Source organism: Mus pahari, chromosome 8 (genome assembly GCF_900095145.1).
Source record: "Mus pahari chromosome 8, PAHARI_EIJ_v1.1, whole genome shotgun sequence".
In the NCBI taxonomy this organism is placed as follows: Eukaryota; Metazoa; Chordata; class Mammalia; order Rodentia; family Muridae; genus Mus; species Mus pahari.
In genome coordinates, this window is record NC_034597.1 from 7,663,565 (window position 1) to 7,672,158 (window position 8,594).

Sequence of the window (8,594 nt, forward strand, 5' to 3'; positions counted from 1 at the left end):
CTCACAAGAGGCCGCTATATCAGGCTCCCTTCAGCAGAATCTTGCTGGCATGTGCAATAGTATCTGGGTTTGGTGGCTGATGATGGGATGGATCCCCAGATGGAGTAGTCTCTGGATAGTCCATCCTTTCAGAAGAATGTTATTCTTAGTAAAGATGTCCATCAAGTACGGTAGCTTCTTGTCTGACACCATGATTCTCTGGCATGTTGTAATTATCTCCTCTTTCTGGATCTTTTTCAAACTACACTCAGTTGGTTGGCCAAAGTCCCCACCCTGCAGCTGCACAGAGCACACTTAAGAAGTATCTGTAAACCCCCACTCCCCGGGTGAACCGTCCCAGGGCTGCTGTGACGATGCCCCACTCACTCGCACAGCAATGCCCTGAACCGTCCCAGGGCTGCTGTGACGATGCCCCACTCACTCGCACAGCAATGTCCTGAACCGTCCCAGGGCTGCTGTGACGATGCCCCACTCACTCGCACAGCAATGTCCTGCGTTCTTTTTAAAAAACAAACAGAAATCAAACAACAACAACAACACAAAACAAACTTGTAGGGCAAGCCAGCCAGCACCTGTCAGCGCACAAGGCAGCATCAGATTCAAGCACCAATTCAGACTCAAACCTTCTGAGCTCATTCTTCACACTTCTACTCATTGTCCAGACTCGGTATGCTTTTACTTTGGAATACACAAACCACCCACAGGGTCTTCCCAAGCATGGATGCTGAAACACAGTCATGAGTAAGACATGAAATTCTGTGTCACAAACTGCCAGGCTGTTGACAGACCTCATCAAACAGTGAAAGGGTGAGAATTTAATCGTAAGTCTCTGGTTTTACTTTGTGGATGCATCATGGTGATAGTGATGATGATGGTGGTGGTGGTGATGATCATGACGATCATAATGACAACAACTATAATGACATGATACTGCCAGCTAAAACTTTAATATATGCAGCATTTAATCAGTTGTGATTTTTCTCCTTGAGTGTTGTGGTTTAGAAATGAAATGTCATAGTTTCCTGAGTTTGGATGGCTAGGGACATGGGTTCAGGAAATTATGAAACCATTCTGCTCCTTATCCTGCTACCAGAATCAAGTCTCTCTCAGTTTAGATCCACTCCTGGTTCTTGCTGGCTAGTCTGGCCTCAGCACTGGTCACAAACTGCCTCCTACTCTCTCCCTTCAATTGTTTCAACTGCTCTTCTGTCCCTGATGCAATGATCTGGGTCCTCTGAAACCATGAGCTAGAATGAACCTTCTTCCCTCCCATCAGACACTTTATAACAATGATAAGAAAAGTAAAAATACAAATACAGAAACTCAGGCAGATGGGGAGATCACATAGGCAGCACCACGCAGCTAGGGAGTCTAGAGTCAACTCCTAGTAATCCACCCCTGGGCGTAATGTTGTAAACTAAGTGCACAAAGGTCCTCACACAGGCAACCAGGGTAAATAGAACTGTTAACTACGCAAGGTCGTATCCGCAAGAGGAGACATGAAACAAAACACCCCCTTTCCACCGAGAAAGCTGAGCGTGGTCACCTGATTGGTATCCGTTCTGCTCTCTGTGGAGTTGCCTCACCTACCTTTTGCTATGGAGGCAGACCTCAAATTCCTCATAATGATCATACCAAACTCTCCTTCCCTAGATCTTTATCTTTAGCTCCCAGAGTTAATAGAATCTATCCTCAGGGGACATGCTGTATGTATTTTGTGGTATGCTAACCTCTATGCTATCTTGGTCAGAGACCACACTAGATTCTAGGCCTTTTAGCTATAGAACTGTACTGGCTAATTTTGTGTCAACTTGACACAGCTGGAGTTGTCACAGAGAAAGGAGTTTCAGTTGGGGAAATGCTTCCATGAGATCCAGCTGCAGAGCATTTTCTCAATTAGTGATCAAGGGGGAGGGCCCCTTGTGGGTGGTGCCATTTCTGGGCTGGTAGTCTTGGGTTCTGTAAGAGATCAGGCTGAGCAAGCCAGGGGAGGCAAGCCACTAAGGAACATCCCTCTATGGCCTCTGCATCAGCTCCTGCTTTCTGACCTGCTTGAGTTCCAGTCTTGCATCCTTTGGTGATCAACAGCAGTATGGAAATGTAAGCCGAATAAACCCTTTCCTCCCCAACTTGCTTCTTGGTCATGATGTTTGTGCTGGAATAGAAACCCTAACTAAGATAAGAACCTTCCCTGATTCCCTGATATATATTTTGTACAGAAGTTTCCATGAAATCATTCCTTAAGCATTATTGTGCACCTGAAAATAGAATGCCTATTGTCTGGGATCTTTTTCCCAAATTGTAATGTGTTTTAAATATGCTGACAGTGAGTGGCCTGGCATTAGACTCCCCTGAAGTCTGATTCAGGTTGACAAATTCAATGTGCACCAAGTTTTCATTCCCATCTCTTTACATAGTTTGCTTCCCTGACATCTGCAAAGGCACTGCCCCCAGGGTGTGGGGGAGAGCATCTAAGCCTCTGACACATGCAGCAGGTGGTGGAGAAGAGGCAGCCCCTGACTGACCAGGGACACCAGGGCTACTTTGCTAAAGCCACCAGGGTTATAGGAGAGAGGGAATAGGGGAAGAAGTTCCCAACACTGACAAGAGTGCGCAGCGGATTCTAGGAGGAGCAGAGACTCTCTATGGTTTAAGAGCTTTATTATAATCAGCCACCAAACCCAGACACTATTGCATATGCCAGCAAGATTTTGCTGAAGGGAGCCTGATATAGCTGTCTCTTGTAAGGCTATGCCAGTGCCTGGCAAACACAGAAGTGGATGCTCACAGTCAGCTATTGGAGGGAACACAGGGCCCCCAATGGAGAAGCTAGAGAAAGTACCCAAGGAGCTGAAGGGGGCTGCAACCCTGTAGGTGGAACAACAATATGAACTAACCAGTACCCCCTGAGCTTGTGTCTCTAACTGCATATGTAGCAGAAGATGGCCTATTCTGCCATCATTGGGAAGAGAGGCCCCTTGGTCTTGCAAACTTTATATGCCCCAGCACAGGGGAAGGCCAGGGCCAAGAAGTGGGAGTGGTTGGGTAGGGGAGCAGGGGCTGGGGGAGGATAGAGGGGACATTCGGGATAGCATTTGAAATGTAAATAAAAAACTAATAAAAAAAGAAAAGGAAAAAAAGCTTCATTATAGAATTGCAGGGGGAAGAGAAAAGGGAGAGAGAGAGAGAGAGAGAGAGAGAGAAGAGGAGAGGAGAAAGAGACAGAGAAAGAGACAGAGAAAGAGACAGAGAAAGAGAAAGAGAAAGAGAAAGAGAAAGAGAAAGAGAAAGAGAAAGAGAAAGAGAAAGGGAAAGAGAAAGAGAAAGAGAAAGAGAAAGAGAAAGAGAAAGGGAAGAGAAGAGAGTTGACAAAGAGAGGGGAGAGAGGGGTAAGAGAGACAAGAGAGCAGGAGGTAAGAGAGCGAGGTGGGGCTGAACAGCCCTTTTTATGGTCTTGACTGTTGCTAGGTAACTGGGGAGGAGTTTAGCCTGAAAGTCAGAAGCTTGAGCCGTTGTCTACATGACCACTGACCATGCTTTTCTTGTGGGGGCAGTAACTTAGGCAGGTGCCGGAGTTCCAGGAGCATGAGGGAACACCTACCATTTCATGTAGGTAAATTATAACCATCGGGATTCAGACCTCAGCTCGAATGGATACCAGACTGCAATTCCCCACAAATTTGGACTTAGCACCTCACAGTTATGTGGTTAGAAAAAACTCCATTCATGCTAACACACCTACCCCACTGGCTTCTGCAAAGAGGTGGGAAAATACCAAAGGGCAAGGCTCAGCGTCATTTCACTAGTAATGGGAAAGGTTGCAAATTTTTAGGATTTCTAATTGAAGACATAAGTTACAAAACATAATCAACAGCCTTGCTATACTAAAACCACCAACCATAAAGCAGAGAAATCCTGCTATATCCAGCTCTGATTGGATCCTTTAACTACTGACAGTTGCCATGCACAGGAGAAGACATGCATTTACTGGCTACCTACAGTGTGGTCCCAGGAAAGGCCAAGGATATGATCGTTAATAGATAAAAAATGACTTAAAGATAGCAGGGACTGGCCAGCACCAAGGGGACTTACAAGGATTCTTGTTCCACACTCTGTCCCTGTGCTCACATTAAGAACATTACATGCTGTGCCTGTAGACTGACACCACCTTCTGACACTGCTCTATTAAAAAAAAAAAAAAATCAAAATAAGGGCTTATGGTTCCTCTCCCAAAAGGTACCTCACCATTGTGAATCTTCTTGCAGGAAAAGGACACTAAAGAAGGAATTCCTTGCTTAGATTATCTGTACAAGATAGATGCTCTGGGTACTGGGATATCCCAAAAGCTGTTCATAAAGCCTTCTATGTAAGGCACAAGTCTCTCACTTCAGTGTAAGAATATTCCCTACCATATCTTCTGGATTATGTCACTACAGGGATCTTCTCCAGCATCATGGTTGCAATTGATTGCATTTTCTTTTTCTACTAGTTTCTAGTTTCTCTAGTCTATAATCAAAGTATCCCTTCTCTTGGAAACTGAACTTGGACCAAGTGTCTCAACTGCTGTTTGATAAGTGGTATTGTACCACATGCTCTTGGCTTTCCCACCTGAAATGCTACTTCCCCTTAAACAGCCTCCTGCTTTACAGGCTTCTTTAAAAGGATCCCTATGTTAACAATGAGATTTGATGAGATCCTGACTTGGCAACCATAAGAAGATATGCTTAAGGAAAGATTATTCTTACCATACTGTTCAAGAATGAGAAAGAAGCAAGTAGGCCAGGAAGCAAGGAAAAGAAAGAGAGGGAGGAGAAAATGAACTGCAGATTTCAGAACCACTTTTCTTACTCCTGTTGCCAAATACAGTTTGCTTGTTTAGTCATTAAATATTTATTGGGTATCTTCTAGATGCAAGTCACTGTATGAAAATGCCAAGGATACTACAGTGACTGAGACATGAGAAAGATGGACCTTGTCATTTTGAAAATGCACAGATTACTAATTTGTTCTTTCTCTTTTGATTGTCTGTTGAAGGACACCTAGTCCTTCTACACAGTTTGCTGTTCTGGAATTTCTCACTTCACCATCCTTTCCTGCTCTGAACTTTGTTTACATATTTTACTAACATGAGTCTATCCCAGGCAGCGTGTCTGTACTACAGTATTATGGTTTGGCCCCACCATGATAGATAGACACAGAGAAGCAGGCTAGAAGTCCTTTACATTGCTAACACAGACTCAGACAGTAAAATTGAAAACAGAATGAAGCAAGACAATATACGCTTGCAAATTTCACAATAAGAACATTGTTTTAGTGATTAACATATCATTCCCATGTATTTTAACTCCCATAAAAACTCCTTATACAAATGCACTCATTTCAGTTAATATAAAATGATATTCAAAGAGGGATTATCAAAGAAAATAAAACTAACAGAAAATCAAGACTGACTTGAACCCCATTGTGACCCCTTTACTTCTTTGTCAACTTGACTAAACCTGGAATTAACTAAAATCCAACCTGTAAGAGATTTTCCATAATTAAATCAGTTGAAGTGGGAAGAACTACTTTTAATCCATATCTTCTGACATAGGAAGATATACCTTTAATATGGACCAAATCTTCTACTGGCAGCCTATATAAATGACATGGAAAAGGAAGCTTGCTCTCTTTGCCTGCTTATTGTTGCTCTTGCTGATAATTCCATTCTCTCACTGTCATTTGAGTCTACTTCCTCAGGATTTGGGAGTACACTGAAAACCATCTGATGTTAGTCATCTAACATCAGGTACTGAAAAACTACTGGATTCTTGGACCTTCCAAGACATCTGCTATAGAACTATCTGAAAGACTACAGCCTGTGAGCCATTATGATAAATTCTACATACATTCTATCAGTTCTGCTCCTCTTAGAGAACCCTGACTACTACAGCAATAAAGTTTAATCAAATACCCATCATATTCTCTTAGAGTCAGAACTATAGTAAGAAAAAATAGACCATTATATAAGGTTGCCCATGCTGATTTTTTTCTAAGTGCCAAGTTCAGATGCAGTTGAAAATAATCAATAATAAGCTAAAGGCAAACCCAAAATAGTAGATGATGGTGGCTGGCAAGGGATTGATAAGAAGAGCATGTTCAAGCTCTCTTAGTTACTTGATTTTGTTTGCTATGATAAACACCATAACTATGTCAACTTATAGAAGAGTTTATTTGTGTTTATATTTCCAGAGGGTAGAGCCCATCATGGCTTATCTACAATGTGCAACACTGTGTGGAAGCCATCATCTCTCTTCCCACAGCACCGCCTAGCAAATACAGTGCTGTATGTACACAAGTACAAGTCTCTAAACAACCCTAGACATGTAAGTATACCTTGTGTCCAGACTCCTAGCTATCTGGTTGGATTTTTTCAATGTGTCCCTCTACCTGTCTTAGTGTTTTCAGGTCTGAGAACTCCTGGTTCTTGGACATGCACTTCTTTACTAAGCTAGAAGAAAAACAAAATCTCTAACCATCCAGGCTACTTCCTCCAGAATTTCTAAGTAGAGATGCCTCATTGGTATCATTTATAATTAGACAAATACTAAGAAAACTGTCTGGGTTCTCTGATGAGCCTTAAAATAGTCACAAAAAGGGTGACTGATGGAATCTAACCATTTCCCTCATGTTTGTCCATTCTCTTGCATTCAAAAACCTGATCCAACAATATAAAAAATGCAGGCTTTCTGAAGACCTAAGTGGGTGAACAGAGGATTTTAAGGAAAGGAGTAAATTACTGAGCTCCCTATAGGCAACTATGAGTTTGGAAGTAGGGAGTCATCTTTGGAAGGAGTTAGGAACAGAGATAAGATTCAGAGATCTCAAAGATAAACTCTGTAGAGAGTTTTCAGTTTTGGTGTATAATAATTTCATCTTCAACTCATGTGCTTCTCTGTGTAGCTTCCTGAAGACTAGTATTTTTACCAACCTCAGCTTGCTTCCAGTTAGCCTCAGATCTTTCCTGTTTCTTGTTTGTCTTGTGTTGGAGCAAAAGCAGTGGATAAGATGCTCTGTTGCAGACAGTGCGCATCTCCTCACCTCCTCATCGAACACGTAGGTGAGCAGTGTGGGCTGGAAGCTGTTGGTCAAACCATTCTGCTGCTCATGGTGTTGACAGGGTCACTTGATGATATTTAATAGGTCTAGAGAGTCTGAGATGCCCTCTCTTGAATGGCCTATGCCTTGATGTGGTCAGTGGCAGCTCGGCCTGTTCACAGGACCATCTAATGTGCCCATCCTAATATAGATGCTCAATGTGGTCAGATGATCAGCCGAACTTCTTCTACAGCATTAATCCAGGAGACTGCAGCAGAGCCTACATGACCTTTGTGTCTTTCTTCTTCTAGCTATGGAAGTCACAGTGTCACCTCTGCTATAATCTGTCAATATAAAGTCTTAAACTGTTTAAAACTCAAGAGTAAGGGACTCAGGCATAGATAACATTGGAAAGCACTCCATGAAAAGAAAAGTTCATATTGGAGAGATGTGAGTTCAAATCCTTCTTCTTTTCCTCTGAACTATGGCACTCTTCATAAATGATACATCTCATGGAGTCTATTTCCTTTTCTATGAAATGAAGTTTTAAATGATACTTCTAATGTTAAATTATAAGATAGATATTGGTTCAACATACATATCTTCTTTCCCCCTGTTCTCTTACCAGCAATCATGGAAAACGCAATCCTCATAGGACAGAGATTGCCTTGCACCTCTGACTGATGTTCCTTTATTAGGTTCCTCTTATCTTTTTATGCCCCATTTGTCCACATATCTATTAGCACTCCATCACTGGAAATGGAGTTAGCTATATCAGCCCACACATCCTCAAAATACTGTAGAGTTGAGTCTGTGAGAAAAGACTCAAAGACTCACTAACTAGGATAGTGGCCTGATTTCAGCATCTAGGAACAGATTAGAGAATCTGTCTCCCAGTGGAGAACAAAAGATAAGGCCAGTCCAGGTACTTGTTCACTGCAAGTATTGAATGTATAGGTGCATATTCCAAAAGTGTGCATAATGATGTGCAAAAGAACAAATTCCAGCTTAAATATAAAGTACAATTATCACATGATAATACAGATTTTTATGTGAAAGTGCAAATCCAAGGATAAGATGAATGGGCAATAAATCTATTAGGGTAGGTTTGTGAGCCCTGTATGGTAATACATGATTCATATTTGCTTTATAGTGACAAGGTACTTCTACTCTCATTCTTCTTTCCTTCCCATCTACTTTTCTTTTCTCTTTTCTTCTTTCATTGTCTTTGCTCATGTATTTATAGTCACTCTTTTTTGTAAAGTTTATGAAACTATGATGAAATACCAAATCTGGGCCAGCTCAGTATGGAGCAATCCTACAGTAGGTTTGCTTTATTTCAACAAATGACTAAAGGAAGAACAGTGAATGTGGGGTTCCAGCAGTCAAGCTGTGGATATTCTACAGCATGGTGAGAGGCCCTAGTGACTTGGGGAAAATCAGTGAAGCTGGTTTTTTGGGCAGTGTGGAGACTTTTTCTTGCTCCATGAACCATCGTGACTGATGATCTTTTCACT